This window comes from Octodon degus, unplaced genomic scaffold (assembly GCF_000260255.1).
Source record: "Octodon degus isolate 3935 unplaced genomic scaffold, OctDeg1.0 scaffold00405, whole genome shotgun sequence".
NCBI lineage: Eukaryota > Metazoa > Chordata > Mammalia > Rodentia > Octodontidae > Octodon > Octodon degus.
Window position 1 is genome coordinate 420,433 of NW_004524981.1, and position 22,720 is coordinate 443,152.

Below are 22,720 nucleotides of genomic sequence, written 5' to 3' on the forward strand. Positions count from 1 at the left end.
ATTGTGGGAAGGAGGTGATCATTGTGAGCTGAGCTAGGTGGGTGGCCTACATTTACCTAAGGCCAATTGATAAACAGAAGTCCTAGCCAGCTCTGTACATAGGAAATAGAGTCAGGCTCAGTCCAGATGGAGACAGCCGTTCTTCTTTCAAGGAGAGCTGCTCAGATGGTCCTCCACACATGAACACATATGCTTTTACTTATGTAGGTCTTCCTTAATTTTATCAATGTTTAATGGTTTTCAGTATAAATATCTGTCATCTGATTGATTAGATTGATCAAGCTCAGGACCTTGTGTTTGCTGGGCAGATGCTCATGCCACTGAGCTGTCCCCCTGGCATTTAGATTTATGAAGTATTTAATTTTGGGGTGCTATTCTAAATGGAATTGGTTTCTTAATTTCCTTTCTGGATTGTTCATCATTGTGGTACAAAGCAAAACTAATGTTTTGTGTATTGAGCTTGTACCTTGCAACTTTGCTGAATTCATGAGTTTTAGTAGTTTTCTTGTGGAGTTTGGAATTTCATATATGCAGAATCATGTCATTTGCAAATGTAGTTTTACTTTTTGTTTCCAGTTTGGGTAACTTTGATTATTTTCAGTGTAATTAGATAGAATTTCCAATGCAATGTTGAATACCAGCAGTGAAAGCAGAAACCACTATGTTTTTCTTGATCTTAAAGGAAAATCTTTTAGTCTTGCATCATTAAATAAAATGTTAGTTATGGATTTTTCTCCTTATATTGAAGAATTTTCCCCTTTCGTAGCTTTCTGAGATTTTATTAAGAGAGTATGTCAAATTTTCTCAAATGCTTTTCTGCATCAAAAGATTACCTTTTTTCCTCTCATGCTATTACATGAGAATGAATTATTACACTTCTTATGTTGACTCACTCATAATCTTTTAATGCTTTTGGATTTGATTGGCTTAGGCCTGTGTTAATCAAAATTAGCCTCCTAAAAAAAAAAAAAAAACAGGAGGGCTAGGGAGATAGCTCAGTAGCATAAGCACTTCCCTGGCAAGTGGAAGGGCCTGAGGTCAATCCCCGGTTCCGCCAAAAAACCAAACAAACAAAAATTAACCTCCTACTGTCTATCAGAGTCGGTTAAGTCTCCGCAGACATTACTTTTGGAACCATGTACAGTCTCTCATTTCACTCGTCAGAATCAGCCATCGCGATCAGTCACTGCCATGCTCGATCATGTTGCTTTCTGGGACAGCATGGGAGGCTTTTCTGCTTGGTGGCCCCCTTTGTGTCTTCCACTGTCCTTGCACACACACTGAATACTTGTTGATTCTTACCCTCTGGGGTCCAACAGTCTCCCTCCACAGGAAGTTGGGTGATTCATCAAAGTTGTGAGATCACGTAGAAAAGGTTCCCTCCTATCCTGGCTCCTCATTGACCTTGGAGGGCCAGGGCCAAAATATTGGCTGTGCTCTTCGCCCAGTTACTTTTCTAATTTTGGTCTCTAACCTTGAGTTGTTGCACACCCAGAAGAAAAGGTCAGCGGCATTATTACTGCAGACGGAGCAGCGAACTCACTATAATCTCACCTGAAGAGCAAGCATTTTGAAATGCAAAGTATAGCCAGAGGACTGTTATTTCTTACCAACTATGGTTGTTTTAGTAGTTGAATTCCTGCAGAATGCTAACAGTCAACAGTTATACAGTTTTATAGAGGTGAAAAGCCATACATAGTGTTTCACCATGACAGCCATGCTGTTATCTTTGAAACACATCTAAATGTCCGTCTTGGGATAGAATAACCTTTTTAATCAAGCATGTCCATCTGACCAAAAGACATGAAGAAACACAAATAAATTTTCATCTAATTTGTTATCCTTCAATAAGATGCTGTCCAAGGAGAGTGCACCTGTCTATAAATGTACCTTAGAAGTTTACAATGCCTCGCATCTTATTTTAGTGTATGACACTCTTAAGACTGTTTGGGGCCTGAACATCCCTAAGTGTAGTGACACATATAATATATTGGCTAGACACATACCTTTTATCATAAGTAGCTGGAGTGCAAGAGAAAGGCAGATATCTGAGTCTAAAAGAGAACATTAGCAAAAAGAAAACATTACCACTGTAAACAACGTTGGTTTTATATCTTAGAAGACCTGTACACTCGGAAGGCATGAATACACTTAGTACACCATGAGATGAGCAAAGATGACTGTCATTGTTATGTGAACCTCTTTGTCCCTTAATTTAGATTTATACAACAGCATCTTTTTTTTTTTTTTTTTTCCTGGAACCAGGGATTGAACTCAGGCCCTTGCGCTTGCCAGGGAAGCACTTATTGCACTGAGCCATCTCCCCGGCTCCTGTACAACAGCATCTTTTGATGAACCTTATTGTTTTACTCACAGAAAACTTAATCTTTCGACAATGGCCTACATAAACATATCACAGAAATATGTTTAGCAACATTTATTGGTGTGTGTCTCCCATAAGGCTGTGATCTCATTAGTGAAAAAAAGACTGGAAGTAAATATTTCCAGCCACCTGCTCTTTTATTCGCCAGAGGAAGTCCTGTCCAGTGATACACCTATCCCTATGCAGTCCCCATTTAATTATCTTAACAAATTTTTGATGACCTATGAGAACCAGATCATAACAACAAATTATTTTGACCAATGAAAGATTTGAGTCATTGTACACAGAACAATATGTATTGCATTTGTAAAACCAGTTTTGACATCACTTTGCTCATTTGGCAACCAAGGTGGAATCATGTTCCTAACTAATGACATCTATGAGCTAAGTTAAGTTATAGACAAATATTGTAAAAACCTAAAAAGGCAAAAAGAAGAAAAAATTATTGGCTCAAACAAAGAGGTTGCACAACCAGCCACAAGTTGAACACACACACACACACATACACACACACACGACACTTGTTAATAGACCATAGTGTACTCTGACATATTTCGCCAAGTTGAATATAGTAATTCTTTTACAGTTTTATAGGCTAGCCAAAACTTTTTGTAGATCAATTCACAGAAATCTCTTGTAAAAATCTTTTTACATTTGTGAAAGAAAAGATAGTTTTTAAGGTAGGCCCCAGGATAATTATTTATCTGATTGGAAAATCCTGCTACATAGGCTTCTCATGTTGTTTTAATAGCCATAGTTTTTGAATAGTCATAGCTGATAGCCCAAACTGCTGTTTGATAGTTGCATGTAACTGTGTTCTCTGAGGGGACAGACTGTTAGATTTAATTTTAATTATTTCCAGGGAGCTGCATAGGCCAGGTGGCTCTCTTGGAGCTAAGTATGAATTGCAGACAGTGCGGGTAAAAGACTAGCCAACACTCCTATCTGCCCTGCTGTAGATTTCTACCTGTGATAGTTTTTTCCCTCCATTTTGAAAACAAGCAAGGGGGAAGAAGGCAGCCCTGCCTGTTCCTTTTGCTCTGTGCCCAGTCTAAGGCATCCTTTAGATTTCACCCTGTCCTTTGCCAGAGGTGGCAAACCGGAGTGCAAGTAAGTGGCCAGAACTGGGTTGGTCCCTCTGACCACATGCGAGGCCCCATTCCCTGTGATCCTCTGACCCACAGACCATACTTAGCTCTAGGCCTTCCTTTTCAGAGATCCTCTCTGACAATAGTGGCCAGCCTGGCAAGATGTTCAGAGAGAAATCCTGACAAGAGAGATAGCCCTCTGAGGCCTGGGGATGTGTCTATTCTTTAATATCTGTTTCCATTTAAAGCTGTTATTAAACTCATGTGATTCCCTAAGAATGTTTTGTTCCATCAGGGAACTTATCTGTGCTATAAAAAGCAGTCGTTCTTGCTCTGTCAGTGTCATTCTTGAGAGAGAAGCAGGCGGAGTGAATCTAGAGTTCTGCCTAGGACTGCAAGGCAGAGAAACTGGGACTAAAACTTACATTTATGCTTTGCGAGTTTTAGGATTAAATCTAGACCAATATTTTAAATATGGCCCAGAGATAAGTGAAGGTCAGCCTTACTCTAGAAGGATCCCAGGAAGGGGAAACTTACCATGCTGGAAACTTGCTCCTGAAATTCAGCAGTCACAGAGGAGAGAACTATCTTGGACCAAACACTGTTGTAAACTGTGTTATTTCTCAGGGGCCGGGCAGTGGAGAAGGGGCAAAAGAGCAACTCCAAATGTGGCGCAAGAAAGAAATCCTGTCTCAGGTGCAGAAAGATAAAATCAGGACGTTTCCCAGGGTAGATCTCTCCTCCTTACTAAACATGCCTTCAGAAACAAAAGTCACAGGGCCAGAAAGATGGCTCAGTAGAATAGGCGCTTCCCTTGCAAACACAAGGGCCTGAGTTCAATCCCTGGTTCCACAAAAAAAAAGAAAAAAAGAAACAAAAGAAAAAGGAAAAAAAGCCACAATTGACTCCAATTGCATTGTCAAACAAAAAATTAAACTGATAAAAGAACCTGAATGGGTTGCTTTTTAACCTTTTGAAAGAGTGTGAGAGGGAAATTGAAAGTGTTCCAATTATATTGTTTAGGGCTTACTTTCTTTTTATTTATTTTGTATTTTAGTATAGGGCCTCCAGGGTCTCACCACACAGATCAGACTTGTAGTATCCTCCTATTTACAGCCTCCCAGGCGCTTGAATTACAGGCGAGTGCCACCACACCCAGTCTCAGTTGCTGTCTCAGTGCCCTGGGGGCAGGGCCAGCACAGTATGCTGGGGGTGGAACCCCCATCCCTGCATCTGATTAAGCAGGTACTTTAATCCGCTGAGCTATCTGGCCAACCCTAGGACTTACTCTCTAATAAATGTTTTAGGTCACTAGGAGAAAAAGGATACATGAATGTGGACAGTTCTGAATTCCTGATTTACTTCCTGTAAGGGATATTGTTCTTGAAGAGTTCAAACAAAATCATCTAAGGATGGGTACAACTTTGTGGAGGCTTTAATTATGGCTGCCTATGAGCGCACTCTGAGGCCTGGAGGGGCAAATAAGGAAGCCTCAGCCTCAGGAATAGTGGGTTAGGGTTGTCCACGCAGCTTCCATTGCCTACAGTTGCTTGTATATTACATCTATATCTATGAACTCTTCCCCAAAATGTTACAATTTCTGTTTCTAGTACTCCTACGTATTTCAAAGAACTTGTAAGGTATAAAAGTAGTATTACATTTGTGTAATGTTTCCCACTTCTATCGTTCATTCCTTTGTTCTTTTTTTCTTGAGACAGGGTCTTGCTATATAGTGCAGGCTGGCCTCCAATTCATAGTGATCCTCCTGTTTTCAGCCTCTCCATCACTGGGATTACAGGTGTGCGCCACCAAACTGGGGCTCGGTGACCTACTCAGCGCCCCCAGAAGTGAGGCCCTCACAGCATGCGCAGCTGCAGATTGAACCCAGCTCCCCGCACTTGCCGAGGCTGGTGCTTAGTCTGCTGAGCTATCTCGCCGGCCCTAATTAGGTACATGGAAAATTATTCAGCATCATTAGCTAGTAAGAAAATGGATATCAAAACAATTCTGAACTTCCACTGTACTCCAGAAAAAATGGTCATAATCAAGAACTCAAAAAACAACAAATTCTGAATAGAATGATTTGTTCTAATGGTGTTTGTAAATAGGATCTCAAGTCTGCATCTTGCACAGCAACCAACCACTAAGAAGAATATATGCAGTGTGTTATTTGTTGAAACTGTACTTCCAATTTGATTTGAAACTGTCTCATTGCTGTTTATCAATATAATTTTGGGAAAAAAAATAAAATTAAAAAAAAATTCTCCTGCAAATGAAGTGAATTCATTTCTGCTCTTTCTACAAGTCCGAGCTGTGTAGTGAGACCCTGTACCAAAAACAGAAAAAAAGAAATTTTTCATGTGCTTATGGCTGTTTGCATTATGTTTTTGAGAAATGTTCAAGTTCATGTGCCTCTGTTTTTGTTTTCTTTTTCCAGAACCGGGGGTTGAACTCAGGCCCTTACACTTGCAAGGTAAGCGCTTATTTTACTAAGCCATCTCCCCGGCCCCCTGTGCCCGTGTTTAGTTGGATCATTTGGTTTTTGAAGGGTAGAGTTCTTCACATATTCCAAATATTAGTCTTCCATCAAAAGAGTAGCTGGCAATTTGTCCCCATTCTGTAGGTTATCTCTTCACTCTGTTGATTGTTTCCTTTGCTGTATGTTATGGTTTGTGTCTAATTGCTCCCCCAAAGCCTCATGTAAGTGATGGGGCAGACTTCGAAAGTTTGTGACTGACTCATGAACCACTTGCATTATGGGTGAGTGCTGCTGGGATTAGGGGTGTGAGCGGTACCCTCAGCTTGGGGCAGATCACCTGATGCAGTTTAAGGGAGACAGACTTGCTCTCTGTGGCCATGGCCGCCATTACTACTTCCACTTGCTCTTGCTCTTGCTCTTTGCTGCCCCCATGAATGGATGCTCTCTGCCCTGTGCCAGTCTGCCGTGAACCCAGCTGAGTGCGGACTAAAACCCCCACAAACTGCGAGCTAAATGAACCTTTCCTTCATTAATCTTTTTTTCGTATTTTTAGGGAAGGACCTACATGGTGTTCAGATTCTTACTACTAGCTCGGACTCCTAGTGATCCGCCTGTTTACAGCCTCCCAAGAGCTGGAATTATAGAAGCTCACCATCACACCCAGTCTCAATCGCCTTCTCAGCGTGCCTGGGGGGTGGGGCCGGCATGGCAGGCCCAGAGATCAAATTCCTGGATCCTGCGTCTGCTTGCAGGCGCTTTAATCTGCTGAGCTATTTGGCTGGCCCATAAAATTTTTATAGTTCCTTTTTTTTTTTTTTGGCAGAATTGGGGCTTGAACTCAGGCCCTTGCCCTTGCCAGGCAAGCACTTATTTTACAGAGCTATCTCCCCAGCCCCTAGTTCCTTCTTTTCTAAGCATTTCACATTTTCCCATTTATTGAATTCTTTGATTTCTGATAAGAAATTTGCTAACATCTGAATTGATTTTCTTTTCTTTTTTTTTTTTTTTTTTTTTTTTTTTTTTTTTTTTTTTTGTCAGAACCAAGGATTGAACTCAGATCCTTGTGTTTGCCAGTCAAGCGCTTATCCTACTGAGTCATCTCCCTGGCCCCCTGTTTCTCTTTTCTTGTCTTTGGTTTATAATGGCTTGATTTTAATGTATCTGTGATAGTTTTCCTTGGTTATCATCTCTTTGCTCTTTGTTACTCTTCTTGACACAAATCTGTGCCTTTTGCCATATTTGGGGAGTTTTCATTCATTCATTTATTCATTCACTCATTCCTCCATTCATTTCACTTCCTCCTCCTCCTCCTCCTCCTCCTCCTCCTCCTTTTGGGTACTGGAGAATGCTTAGGGCCTTCATCCTAAGCTGCATCTCCAGCCCTTTTGATATTTGTATTTTGAGATAACCTCTCACTAAGTTGCTGAGTTGCCCAGACTGGACTTGAACTTTTGCTCCTCTTGCTTCAGTCTCTCAAAGTGCTAGGATTACAGGTGTGTGACATCACATCTAGTTTATTTTTTCTTTAAATATTTTTTCCTTTATCAGTTATTGTAGTTAGGAGCTTAAATAAGGGAAAACAATACAAGACAGGACACATAATTTATAGAATTATTTTATAATAGTCACCCAAAGTCATATACAAGAAAGTGTAAGAAATCTGTCCCCACACCAAGACCAAATCCTGCACCAGCCCAGCTGAAGACCTAGAGCCCGCAACGGCGCCCCAGCAAGTCCACCTGGAGGCCTAGAGCCCTCCACGGTTTCTCATGTATGCCTGTTTCATGGGTCTGTGCTGAGAAGCCCGACCATGGGTGGAAGCTAGAAAGTTTGTGCCAGCGGGATGAAGGATCTGTGCTAGCAGGCTGAAAGAGCTGGACTAGAGCAGGGAAACCTGGCTCAAAGCAAGAAGCAGAGCACCCCCAAAAAGTACTACAGCCATCCTCAGCAGTAATGAGACAGCCGAGTCCGTATCAACACGTCCAGAACTGTGACAGGCTTCTCCAGGAGACTGAACAGTGTGCGCCATCTTCCCCTCTGGAGCCAAGAGGCAATGCTCATAGTAGGGACCAAAGCCCGCCGCCCCCCACCAAGTGAACTGCAGCCATTCTCAGTGAGAAGTTCCTAAGCTCCTCCAGTGAGGAGAACAACTGAATTCACCAGGAATGTCAGCGTGACAAGCATCTCCAGTAGAACTAACAGCTCCTCACAGCTTCTCCTCTTCTTTAGTTCTGCCTTATTACTAAAGGCAAGAATCCTCAGGTGTGCCCTCCGTGCCCAACACCACGCTGGTTCAGTTCATCTGGGTGCTATAAGTGGACCACCAGCGCCAGGGAGATAACTCGGTGGAATAAGTGCTTGCCTGGCAAGTGCAAGATCCTGAGTTCGACCCCTAGTACCACCAAAAAAAAAAAAAAAAAAAAAAAAAAAAAAGTGGATCACCAATTGTCAATCTGCCACACTCCTCTCCTGGGACATGAATCTTAGGCTTTCTAATATTATTTTATAGGTTGTTGACTTTCTGTTTTATTTTTATTTTTTTCTATTACTTAGATTGGGTAGCTTTGACTGCAGTGTCTTCAAGTTCACTTACTCTCTTATCTCCTTTTTTTTTATGCACTTGGTACAGGGTACAGGGTCTCAGTACACAGCTCATACTCATAGTGGTCCTCCTGTTTCAGCCTCCCCAGCGCTGGAATTACAGGTGTGCGCCACCACACCTGGACTTGGTAGCAGGCTCAGTGTGCCCAGGATGGGGCCGCCAGCATGGCACGTGGTACCAGGAATCAAACTCGGTCCTTGCACTTGCCTAGGCAGGCGCTTAGACCACTGAGCTATCTCTCCACAGCCCCTTATCTCCATTCTTAAATTATTTTTTAAAATTTTTATTTATTTTTATGTGTGTGTGTGTGTGTGTGTGTGTGTGTGTGTGGCCAGCTCAGCCCACCAGGGGGCGGGGCTGGCTGGCATGTGGTGCTGGGGGATTGAACCGCGGTCCCTGTGCTTTGCTAAGCTTGTTCTAAGTAGGTGCTTTAGACCACTGAGCCATCTCACCAGCCCCTCTCCATTCTGTTTTTGAGCCCATCCAGTGAATTTTTTTATTTCAGAAACTATTATTCAATTTATGAACAGATGCAGGTGGTAGTACTAAAACAATGAGGTATACAAAATCATTTTTAGGTTTCTGGCTTGGGTAATGGGATGGGCTTTTGCACCTGTTCCTAAGGAATAGGGAGAATGAGAGAGATAATGGATTTGGAGAGGTGGATTTAAAGTGCTGCTGGTGTGTTCAAGTGGTGATACGGTTGGCCTGTGTAGCTCCCTACTTTGTTTCTGTAGGCAGAGCAAAGTTAGTGTTCTTGACAAAGCTAGGGTGGTTTACATAAGTGTTTTTCTTTTCTTTTTTGGCGGAACCAGGGATTGAACTCAGGCCTTTGCGCTTGCCAGGCAAGTGCTTATTCTACTGAGCCATCTCCCCGGCCCCTACATAAGTGTTTTTCAAAGTGAAGATGTAATATCTTGTATCATAATATCAATTTTATGGGTCATAACATTTTAAGCAGGCTATAATAAAAAACAGAATGTATTATAAATAATAAAATAGTATTGATAATAAATCTTTTAGCAAAATATTTTGGTACATGTTTCAAAAATGTCTGGAAAAATTAGCTCAAACCATGATGATGACATTTTCAAGCCCAATGTGAATGACAGACCCTTAATTGAACTCAGTGGTTCTAATATCGAAGAGGTTTTTCTCAGCTGAATTTGAAGACACAGCACTAAATTTTATAATTCTCATTGTGTTATTTACAGCAAGTATTTTTCACTGAGTTAATCTAAGAGCTGGACATAAAACTTGAATTCATCTCCCTGTACTCTTTCGAATATCTGCCCTTGATTACATCTATGAGTACCCTTTGAAGTGCTTACGCCACAGCAATTTGCTTGACTGAATTCTGCACCCATTGAATTCTACACACTGGAAACTACACTTAATAGTAATCTAGAAGGAAATCTGGATTTTGACCCAAAAAAAGTGAGGGGTTGGAACAATCTGAACTTTAAAAAATAGTTCTGAGGGGCTGGGGGATAGCTCAGCAGCATATGAAGCACCTGCCTGGCAGGCACAAGGTCCCAAGTTTGATACCTGGTAACACACACACACACACACACACACACACACACACACACACACACAAAGTTTTGATAGTTCCAGCTTGACTTTCATTAAAGTAATAGTTTCTGTTTTTATCGCCATATCTGCTTAGAAGCTTCCTGGCCCTGGGTGGGGACTCTGCCGCCTGAGCATAATGGTCACTGTGGGGACAGCCAAGCTGCAGCCTGAGCACGCGAGTGCCTGGGGCGAGCCAGACGAGTTGCTAGGCCAAGCTTTTCTCCCGTTAGGAGAGGGCTTTCACCTCCTGCTGGTTGTGTAAGCAAACGCCCTGCCGGTGCTCGGCAGTTCCTTTTTCTCCCACCAGGAGGCTCTACTTGATCTCAACTTCCTGCATTCTGACTCCTGTCTTCATTTCCTCATCATCCACGGTCCTCCCCTGGGTATTTCAAGGGCTGGACACAGACTCCACCATGGACACCACCTCTGAGAAACTTGGAGGATGAGGTGCTGGGTTCCACCTGCCTTGACTGCCTGACAGCAGTGACCACTGACTGTGGCCAGGTCTTCCCCCGTATCATTGAGATCTGTGAATCTTCTAGGCAGCCATTATATTGTTGTAAGCCAGCTTTTAAGAAAGAACATCTACCATGTATGGCAGATGGACAGCTTGGGGGAGAACATCTGGGGAAGGAAGAGAGACAACCCAGGAGGAACCACCATCTGAGCAAAGAGCAGAGAAGCTGCGTGGGCACCCTCTGGAGGAGCTGCGTTACTACTGCAAGGGTGGCCAGCAGACCCTCGTGCAGTGTGTCCGGAGTACGGGAGCACGGGCACCAGGCCTCTGCCCTCCAGAGAGCCTGCCCAGCCTTACTGAGTAGGAGTCTTGCTGGACCAACTCTGTCCTTAGAGCCAGCTCTGCTCTTAGAGCAGTATTCCGCTATTCCTCTAAAATAAGTTCAAAGGGCTGGCCAGGTAGCTCAGCAGACTAAAGCACCTGCTTAGGCAGAGCACAGGACCGGAGTTCCATCCCCAGCGTGCCGGGCCAGCCCCGCCCACGGCGCACACTGAGATGGCTATTGAGACTGGGCGTGGTGGTGCACACCTGTAATCCCAGTGCTTGGGAGGCTGAAAACAGGAGAATCACTACAAGTCCAATTTACATAGTGAGACCCTGTGGACCCTGTCCTACATACAGAAAAAATAAAATAAGTTCAGTTTTCAAACCACGTATTGAGATATGCCTGATGTATGAAAAGCTATACTTACTTAATGTATCCAAGTCAAGTTTGGGACAAGTGCACACCTGAGAGGTTATCGCCACCATCAAAGCCGTGGACACATCCATCACCTCTGAAAGATTCTTTCCTTTGCTTATTAGTATTGTGTGTGTGTGTGTGTGTGTGTGTGTGTGTGTGTGTATTTAGTAAGATTCATCCATTTTGAAAGTTTTTTTACTGCTTCGCTAGCTTGGTAACTATGCTTTGTAGATTTCTAGAAGTCAGTTACACTGCGTAACTATAATTCGTTCTGTTTGATCACCCCTCCCCACCCCAGATCCCAAGCAGCCTCCACAGTTATCATTCTGTCTGCTTATACGAGCTTGGCTATTTTAGATTCTTTATCTGAGTGCTTTCATGCGACACTTCTATCTCTGTCTGGCTTATTTCACTGAGCATGTATTCCCTCGGTCCATCCATGTTCTCACAAATGGCAGTGGGCTTGGGGGCTGTACTAGGCATCGTACCAGAGCCTTGCACTTGCCCGCAGGGGCTAAACGGCTGAGCTGCACCCCCAGCCCACCTCTTCCCAAGGCTGAATGATACCCCATTGTGTGCAGAGCGCGCGCCTCCTCCTGCATTCATCCGTCAGCGAGCACGTCGTGATTCCATGTCGTGATTACTGCCAATAATGCCGGAAGGAGCACAGAAGTGAAAATATCTCTTTGAGCTCCGAATTTTATCTCTTGTGAGTGAGATTGCTGTATGATGGTCAATTTTTTAGTTTTGGGGATTTTCCATTCTTTTTAATAATGGCTGTGCCAATTTATACTCTCACCAACAGTGTACCAGGGTTCTCTTTTCTCCATGTCCTCACCAGCACTTTTTATCCTTTTTTTACTTTTTAAATAATAATCTAAGTGGTTTGAGGTGGTAGTCCAAATGGTTTTGCATGGAAAGTTCTTGGTAACTTCATTCTTTTTTTCCCCCCACTTTGGCGGAACCAGGGATTAAACTCAGGCCCTTGTGCTTGCCAGGGAAGCGCTTATTCCACTGAGCCATCTCCCCGGCCCCTTTCATCCTTGAGTTTACATAATAAAATTGGTTTATTTCTGTCTTGGTCTGCTCCATGTTGCTGTCATGAAATGCCATAGACTAAGGGGTTGGCCAGATAGCTCTGCGGACTAAAGCGCCTGCTTAGACAGGTGCAGGGACCGGGGTTCAAGCCTCAGCCTGCTGTGCCGGCTCCGCACACTGAGACAGCAACTGAGGACAGACTGGGCATGGTGGCGCATGCCTGTAATCCCAGCGTTTGGTATCATTTTCTTAAAATTTTATTTTGTATTTTAGGGAAGGGTCTACAGGGTGTTCTGTATCGGACTCATAGTGATCGCCTCTTTACAGCCTCCTGAGAGCTGGGATTATAGGCACATGCCACCATGCCCAGTCTCAGTCGCTCTCAGTACGCCCTGGGGATGGGCCTGCACAGTAGGCTAGGGGATTGAACTCCTGGTCCCTTGTCTGTCTAAGCAGGCACTTTAATCTGTTGACCTATTTGGCTGGCCCCTGGACTTATTTTAAAAACTATAAAAACTACTGTTTGAATTTGTTTCCTAAAGCTGATGTATTACAAACTCAATCCCCACAGCGCTGGTGCTGGAGTGCTAACATGTTGTTGAGGCTCTGACTCAGGAATGGATTAGTGCCATTGCCAGGGGAGTGGGTTGTCCTCACTGGTGCAGCCTCCCCACCCATCCCTGCCCGCCCGATGCCTTCTGCCGGGTTCTGGCACAGCAAGCGGCTGCACCTGAGGCTGGCATTGTATTGTTGGGCTTTTCAGCCTCCAGAACCATGAGTCAGTAAGTTTCTGTTAATTATTGTTCTAACATTTATTTTTATCAGGACCTATTTGTGGTACATAATATTATATTCATTGTGAGGAGCTGAGCATGTCCATAGCACATAGAATTCTTTGTTGGCCTCTTCCACTCCCCTTTCTGTTCACTATAACTTACCTAGTCTATGGCATTTTCTAAAATGTATTTTAGTACAGGGTCTACAGGGTCTCGCTACACACACTGGACTTGCAGAGCCCCCTGCTTTCAGCCTCCCCAGCACTGGGTTACAGGCATGTGCTGCCACACCCAGGCGCAGTGGCTGGCTCAGTGCGCCTGGGGACAGGTCGGCACAGCATGTGGCGCCGGGATTGAACCAGGTTCCAGCCAGTGTCTGTGAAGTCTCAGCTCCAAGGCTTTCCAGACCCCGCCCTGCAGTCCACGGCAGATGGCCTGTGTTACGGGTTCTCAACACAGAAACCAGAACAAAATCCAATTATTAAATTTTATGAGCCTTTATTACAGAGCCCAGGACTGCTTGACCATGCTCACACAGGAAAGGACAAACAGCGAGACAGCCTTAGAAGAACAGAGGTTTTAAAGGTAAAAACTGCATCCTGTTTGGCGAACAAATTTGTCATTTAACATAGAACAGTACCTTTAAGAGATAGCGTGACCATTACTCAGCATACCTTTTTTTCTGGGAGCTTGGGCGCAGCCCCCCGGCTTTGTTGTCCCCTTTAGTTTTCCCTTTGGTGGCATTTGAAACATAAAAGAATGCAAACCTGGCATTGTCTAATTCTTGTTTAAGGTACACCTGTGTACAGTGGTCTTCATTACCATAGCGACGCTTTTTAGTTGGTTTTGTGTAGTTAGAAACATTTTGGCCTTGACTTTGATTTATTTTGTAAGCCCGTTCTGCTAACTCCAGTCCATTGAGGATCTATCGACGGTACCCCGAGCCTCCTTGCGGTCTTACAAGGAAGCAGTCACAGAAAGTTGAGCAAAGTAGTTTTTTACATTTAGTTTTACATTGACTCATCACATTAGTTTCACATTAACCCTTTACAGCCTGGGCTATGACAGAGGGAAGGTGACCTTACCATGGCCAGCTCCAAGAGTGTCTGTGGGGTCTCCTCCTCCCGCGCAGGGAGAAGGTCCCCTTCCTGTGGCTTAGCTGCGGGAGCTCCTGACTCAGCAGACCTGGAGGAGACCTGGAGGGCTCAGCGCCCAGGGCCCCTGCGTCTCTCATTCCTCTCCCTCCTCCCAATCCCACCGTGGCTGGGCTGCCTTAGCCGACTGCAGCAGGGTGGTGGGCTCGGAGGGCTTCGCCCTTCTGCTTTGTCTCTCTCTCTCTCTCTCTCTCTCTCTCTCTCTCTCTCTTTTTAAGATAACATAAAAATCACTTTAATACACTTGTTCAGGAAAGTATGTTCTTTATGAATTAAAATTACTATGACATAAAATCAAATGAAAAATATACAACACATAGCTAGTTCAACTCCACATACCTTTACGGGTAAAATGTGTGATTTTTTTACATGGTAATAAATAAGTTACTCAAGGATATCTATATTTTCAAAACACATTGTCATATTTTACCTACCAAATAATAAGCACTGTGCAGTTTTCTAGCTTATGAGTAAAAAGATTGTCTTGGATCCTTAGAAAAATTTTATCAAAGCAATAATTCTCGAAGAACCCTCTCCAGAGTAGTGGTTCTCAGACTCCAACACGCATCAGACCTGTCCGAGCGCTCAAGCCCTGATTCCTGGTGCAGACCCAGCAGGCCCTCGTCTAGGGGTCAGGCTGGCGCCTGAGTGTCCATTACGCTAACAGGTTCCAGGTGATGCTGCAGGCCTGCGGCACAGTCTGAAGACCACTGCTTCACAGACCTGGAAACTGCATCGATTCAGTGTGTTTGATAAGGTATTTCACATACGTACTTATTAACTAGTTACAGAATCTTAATCGGTATGATTACCCTTTGATAAGTGGAAAAACCCGGAGCTTGCAGGCACTGAGGAGCACACTCAATGGTGTCAGGCAGCAGAACTACAATTCAGATCTTCTTCTAATTCCAATGCCCATGTTTTTTCTAGCACAGTATATTGTACTGCTTCTTGTCAATAAAAGAAGTGAAATCTATGTGTCCTGCTCATGCTACTTGAAAAGAGAATACGCCTAAAAATGTGATCAGGTCAGTTCAGCAGGAGTGAACTAAAGGACAACAACTCACTGAAAGCTAGGTCATAGAGAGGACTCATGTATACAGAATCTAAACTTCTAAAATAATCAAGGGTGAAATGAATTCACTGTATACTAACAAAACAGGAAGAATGCATTTAATATAGAACTGAATATTCTTCAATTGCTATTATTTTGTTATTCCTTATAGAAAACATAGATTTAAATAAAAGCTCTTGAAAGACTAGTCTCATTTAAATTTAAAGCATCATACTAGTCTACGTGACAGCCAGTGTAAACTACACCACTGATCAACCATTACTTACTTAGGTATTGAAATTACACAGTATGACGGTCTTCAACAAAATGCTGTAATCATGACTCTTTATCTTCCCTCACAAAGCAGGTCAAAAGCAGAGATACAATGCAACAAAATAAGCAAATTTAAGTTTTAAGAAAAATAGTACATTAACATGATAGATCACCAAAATGAAGTTGCCAATAATATAAATTTTTGCCAACTGTTATAGTGTATATAAAAGATGACAGCAAAAATTACTGGACTACACACTTAAATTAATGAGGTCTAAATTTCAGAATGACAACACAACTCTGCACCTTTAACAATACAAATATTTTATATAAGAAAGTCCCTTTTAAATATTTATATAGGGGGCCTGGCCCTAGCTCAGTCCTTTAAGTGGCTACTTCCAAAAAGCTGTCAGCCTCAGGTTGCTGGAGTTCGAACCTCACAACTCTCCCGCTGTCGGAAAAGTGCCCTGAAGCCATTCGAGGAACCAAAAAAAAAAAAAAAAACATTATAAAGGGGCTCGTGAGATGGCTCAGTGGTCTAAAGCACCTACTTAGAACAAGCTTAGCAAAGCACAGGGACCGGGGTTCAATTCCCCAGCACCACATGCCAGCCAGCCCCGCCCCCTGGTGGGCTGAGCTGGCCACACACACACACACACACACAAATAAATAAATAAAAATAAAAAAATAAATATTTATATACATATTATTGTGTAATACTGCTACTCAAACCCATAGTTCTATTTAGTTAAATAAGAAATAAATTCCCTAAATGTTGATTTTCATATCACACAGCCTAAATATTTTTTTTCCGTGACAAAAGTATTTTATTTTATTTTTTTTCCAAATTTTATTGATAAACAGATAGCAATGAGACAGTTTCAAATCAAATCGGAAGTACAGTTTCAATAACTAACACACTGCATATATTCTTCTTAGTGGTTAATTGTTATACAAGATGTGGACTTGAGATCCTATTTACAAACACCATTAGAACAAATCATTCTATTCATTAAGAGAATGCAACTATGTATCTATCCTAACCACTTTGAATACACAGATACCAAATGGACATTCATCTGTATACCCTTTTTTTCTAAGTTCTGTTATTTGAATATTATAGGTGTGTAAACTCAGCAAAATATTCTAAAAGAGTCCAGTAGCCATTAATAGCATTGGGTCTTCTGTTTAACTGGCAATGTCAGAAATTACTGACCTGAGTCCCCCACAGCTCAACATAACAGCATGGCTTTACTTCCTATATTTCGTCTTCATACTTTTCTACTGGATGGTTAAGACCAAGGTAAAGCAGGACCTATGCAACAAGAATTGTAGCTTCTGGGTCTGAGAAGGTCAGTGAAATCCCCTCAGGATTTATCCTGAGATCCTGTACCTCAGATTGTAGAACCTTTGTCAGTGTCAGCCATGTGGATGAGTCATGGCCATTGCTTGGCCAATGTGCTCTCTGTGAAAGCCTGAGAGAGTGTTTTCTCTCCATGTGACTCTCCTTAGGCACACTCTACATCATCGATCACTTTCCTCTTTGGTCCCATAACCTTCTTGATCAGAAAATTTGGGATACTACCGAGGTATGTGATGTTACAGTACAAGTTCTCATATGTCCTGAGTCTTAATTGACCTTAGAAGGTTAGGACCAAAATGTTGGCTTTCCTTGTAACCCTCCTTTTTCTCTAATTTTGGTCTGCAAACTTAGGTTGTTAACCATCCAGAAGACAAGCTTATTGTTATTATCAAACGATTTAGGCTATTAAGCTTAACCTCACTATCTCTCTGCATTTCAAACATCTTAGGCATAATAAGGAACAGGTATTTTTCATCAAAGTATTGATATGTTGAACTTTAAGTCCCTACATAATATGATTTAAAAAACATTTAAAAATTAGATTATATTTTAAAAATAGGATAAAGAATTCTATGCTTCTCATGTTTGCACATAAGTCCAAAAATCTCACCATATACAACCTTGAAGCAGGACAGTCCCACAATATTCCATTTCCTGTCTCTTGCTTTCATTCACCACCCCCTTCTTCTTGAACATCCACCTACCCGAGAGACATCTTAGCAGCAACTGGCATGTCATGACAAGCCGCCCATATTCAGAATACCACAATGACAGGCACTCCAAACATGAAACCACTATTACAAATTACAATCTGCAGTGCAGTAGCTTAGTTCACAGGTAATAGTATATATAGTTCGTCAGGGTGAGAATCTTTCCAATTAACTGCTAGATTAAAGAATCTTCTGAATATTCTCAGGATCATTGCCTTGCTCATCTTTTACCAGCCTAAGTATTTTTTTTTTTGAGAATTCAGAACATTTATATTTTTTGCATGGAGACTTTACTGTACAACACACACACACACACACAAACCAAACCCACAAAGGGACGATGTGTAATAGGTAGTGAGACACACTAAGCAAGCGTATTTTAAATGCCTATAAACAGGCTGTTTTAGGCAATCAAACACTGTTAGTCCTGGCCATCTTTTCACGCTCATCTAGCACCAGATACCAGGACTACACAGTAGAGTGTACAATCTCATGCTTCAAGCCTAAAGCATGCATCAAATTGGATTTATACACTGTACTCTATTCTACTAATAATACAATACATACTTCTTGCTAATAGTTTGTATGTTAAATTACCCTGCAGCATTTTGAAATTTTAACATTTATGTGAAACAACTCTTGAAAGATTTATGAAACAAGTTCCAAAATGCACCTCTAGGCTGGTTTGGTTAAGTGAAAAAATGGCAGCAGCCTCAAGGCTCAGATAATGAAAACAGTTTGTGGGCATGTCAATTATGTGTAAAAAAAAAAAAAAGAGAGAAGAAAAGAAATAGAAAAAAAAATCAAAACAGAAAAAAACACCTATATACACAGATGGCATGAGGGTTGTGCAGTTGGAATCACCAGTGCAAATGCATGCATTTGAGGTACTTATTTTCTCCATGGTCAGGTATAACTACGCATAGTCATTTTCCTTAAGGGCTAAAGATTTGAGACCTGATCAAATGAAAAGCTAAGAAGTGTAAATATTGTGTTTATATAGTTAACTTCAAAGTTCTATGCTTTTAATGTGGGTTTAACATTATGGGCTTATATATTTAAAGATATTTACCAACCAGTAAGTTTTTTCACTGTACAGAGACTGACTGGCAATTATACCTGGCCAAATGATTTCAATAGCATACTTGAAATTCTTGCAAGAACTGTAGTGAAGAATAAAATACTTCATTATTGCTTCATTGGACTGAGAACCCAAAAGGCAGAGACAAACAATGCTCAGTGATGAAAAGTGAACACTCAGAGCAGCAGTGCGTGCCCTGATCAGTTTAAGTACTCTCCAAATTGTCGAGGCCACTGGTATCCACGTGGCTGTCAGGATCCCCGCACAGGGAGGAGGGCGCAAAGTAGCTAACAGTGGGACACAAGCGGCTTTTAAGCTCTGGTAATTCTTGCTGCAGGCACTCCAATTGCTCCACTTGGAATATATTTGGCTGTTCAGGCCTCCAATCATATATCCTATCATAAATTAGACCATGAACTCCAAATTCTCTCAATTTCCTTCTGTTTTCAGGATCATTGGTATCATCACCCCAGCAGAATATGACAAGGCCTTTAGCTTTTGTCTCCTGAACATAGGACAGGTTTCTGAGCAGGTCTTCAGTATGTGCATTTATCCCCAGAAGATTTTCAAACTGTGCAAAGCTCATTGCAATAGGGGTAGTCCGACATCTGAGGTCCATAAGTTCAGGGTAAATATCAGATTTTCTTTGAGTCAAAAACAATATGGGATATTTGTTCTGCTTCTGTTGAACCATTGTACAAATATCTGCATCAAATGAAGAAAACACAATTCTCCTTTTCCCAGAGTTTTCTAGAACATTTTTTAGAATTATATCCAAAAACAGATTCATGTCAAAATATGTTGATAAATTACCATCCCACATTCCATCCCTTTGTTGGCAGATCCACTTTATTTCTATATTAAACCCTACATCTTTTGGCAAAGACTCTAAAACCATCTTAAGAGAAGGAAATGGCTGGTTTTCAGAAAGGGAATTTTCTCCCTCAACTACAGATTCTTTCCGATCTTTAGATTTTAGTGCAGTTACATGAGAAAGCTTTAACAACTGGAGCTGGTCAAATGTTAGTTCCTTTACTGGAATTTCAAATAATTCGACTGGATCAGCATCAAATTTATTTTTCATGGTCAAACAACAGGTAAGATCATGATACACTACAGGCACAAAGTCTTTTGAAAGATGGACATCAAACTCTACAAAAGCTGCACCATGAGGAGCAGCATTTCTTAAAGAAGCAATAGTATTTTCTTGAACTTTAGCCAGCTGGGCAGTTGTTGTCGAGTTCCCTGCTCCTCGATGTCCAACATCCAGGGGTATTCTTGGCTTCCAATATTTGGAAAACGAAGATTTCATGTCACAATTGTATCCTGGTAATGGCTTGATGATGATAGAGTCAACTCGCACTTTGCCTATGGTTTTCCTTGAATTCCTGCTCATGATGGGAAGTGTAAGGACCCCAGCACTCCACCCACTCTCAGCAATGGTGGATGACAAGAGGCATGCTGTGCCTACATGTCCTGGGAAGGCATCACCTTGAACTACATGTTCACTGAGATCCTCCTCAAAAAAATCAAATATTAGCTCCAGGTTATCTGGCTCCACCGTCTGTATGCTGTACTCAGTCCATCGATCAGGCTGTGAGCCGTACCCACACTCCGGCTGTGAGTGCCTGCACTTGAACTCATTGTCACTTATCAAGGCTATCTCCAAGGTGTTGGGCATTTTATGAAGAACAGTGGGAGACACCCTGTCATCATCATCTTCCTCTGGACCCTCTAGTGTAAGCTTTACCCTAAACCTAGATTTTTAAAATTTTTTCTTGGTTATCGAGACTGGAGGTTTTTCAGAATAGTGCAACCGTAATCTTATTTCTGTCTGACAGGTCAGCCACCCACAATCCAGAGTTTCAACACCATTGTGGATTCCAAATTGTCCATCGTCAATAATAATTTCATTTTTTTGGTTCTAAGAAGTATCCTTTGAAGTAGCGATACTGAATGGATACTCCTCTAGTAAGTACAATGGTTGCTTTCCATAATGTGCTGTCACCTGTCTCACTGTCCAGAAGAGCCACAGCATTTTGAGGATTCCAGTTTCCCAATGCATTACAGCTTCCACATATTGCAAGAACTTCTCCTGCCGTCGGTGGCCAGCGCCTCCGCGCCCCTGCGCCCGGGAGCGAGGCCGGGCGGAGGACCTGACACCCGCGCGCCTCAGCAGCACGCCTCCCGGCGGCCCACGGCAGCGCCGAGCGTCGGAAGCGCCTCTGCTCAAACCGCTCCAGCCTAAGTATTTTTAATCATAACTTTATTTTTTTAAATTTTATTTGTGAGTGTGTGGCCAGCTCAGCCCACCAGGGGGCGGGGCTGGCTGGCACGTGGTGCTGGGGGCTTGAACCGCGGTCCCTGTGCTTTGCTGAGCTTGTTCTAAGTAGGTGCTTTAGACCACTGAGACATCTCACCAGCCCCTTAAATCATAACTTTGGAGTGTATGGTGAATACACTGATTCCTTAGACAACATCAACAAACAAATTTTTAAGAATATATTTTCATCTATAGATCAGGTAAAATTTTATTAAATGGTAAACATTTAAACAGTGTAGAAACATAATATTCAAAAACAAACACATTCAAAAGATCTGCTGTTCAAGCAGTAGTTTTTCAAATCCAGGTGGAGGAGTATGACAAAATTCACTGAACTGGCAATCCAAAATTGCACTGTCATCAACATAAACAACTGGATACACTGTCCCTCGCATACCTGATGCTGGACAGTGCATGCTTTTTCCATTCAAATACACATTTAAATCTACATGGTCATATGTACTGCTCGCCGCGTCTCCCTCCTGTGAAAGGTTGTTTGCTGGTAGCCTATTTTTCTCTTCGTTGTTGTGGTACAGGGCTCCATCATTTCTCATCACGAGACTATGCATGTCTCGGCCAAGAGGAATCTGGTTCAGGCTCACCTTCTGAGTCAACACCACCAATACCCCAGATTCCCATGGATTGGATTTTGAATTCGAAGTAGCTTTTGTTTTGATGTAAAGGTGCACTGGCTAGACAACCTCCTGTTCCACATGTTCTTCTTCCATTTTTCACAATGACAACATCTGTTCCCATGTGCTGCATGTCTAGCTGCACGGTGGCATCTCCTTCAGAGGAATGTGGCCGGTCCCGCTGTCCCCGCAGCACCACAGGCAGCAAAACATCGATGCGGCCATGGCACAAAGACCCCTATACCGCGGTGACCTGCTTTGTCTCTAAAGTGAAAATCTTGGTCCTTTTTATCTACAGTGCAAAGGTTCTCATCTCTTTGGAGCATTTATTAAAGTGTATGTGAGCATTCATTAGTCTTCTCACATCTGTGATGTGCAGGGTCTTTGGTCTGCTTTGAGAGAAACCCATGGCAGAGGGCGCCGTGTGGGGGAGCGCAGCCACTGCCACTGTGGGGAGGGGGACCGGTGTCCACGCAGCCTCACGCAGGGCCTTTCCCATCCCAGAACTGCCCTGCCATCCTTCTCAGCAGCTGGGAAGCCGCAACATTCTGATGCGCCTGACCAAGCACCTCGTCCCTATGCATTCTGAGATCTGCATGTCAGAGGGAATTGGTTTGTCTATTTCACTTCATTCCTACAACTCTTACAAGAGGGGCTGACTGTGAGGCCAGAGCACTAGGTTTTGAAAGTCACTTAGTCGTGTTGAAAGTCTTACAAGCACACAATGTGTCCGGTTGGCGCCTCTCAGCAGCCCCTCACAGCGCTGCCTTTCCTCTGCCCCCCAGCACCCTGGCTGTGACAGAGCCCTGGGACCCTGCCTGCTGGATTAGAGGTGCACAGCTGGGGACGCACCCCACAGCTGCCCCAGAGCAGCGCTGCCTTTCCTCTGCCCCCTAGCACCCTGGCTGTGACAGAGCCCTGGGACCCTGCCTGCTGGATTAGAGGTGCACAGCTGGGGACGCACCCCACAGCTGCCCCAGAGCAGCGCTG

At 42.9% G+C, this 22,720-nt stretch overlaps 2 pseudogenes; both read right to left on the reverse strand.

Annotated features, from left to right (window-relative positions):
• Positions 1–18,980: 18,980 nt before the first annotated feature.
• On the reverse strand, positions 18,981–20,867 carry LOC101572018 (annotated as a pseudogene).
• A 497-nt stretch (positions 20,868–21,364) lies between these two features.
• On the reverse strand, positions 21,365–21,955 carry LOC101567628 (annotated as a pseudogene).
• Positions 21,956–22,720: the final 765 nt, after the last annotated feature.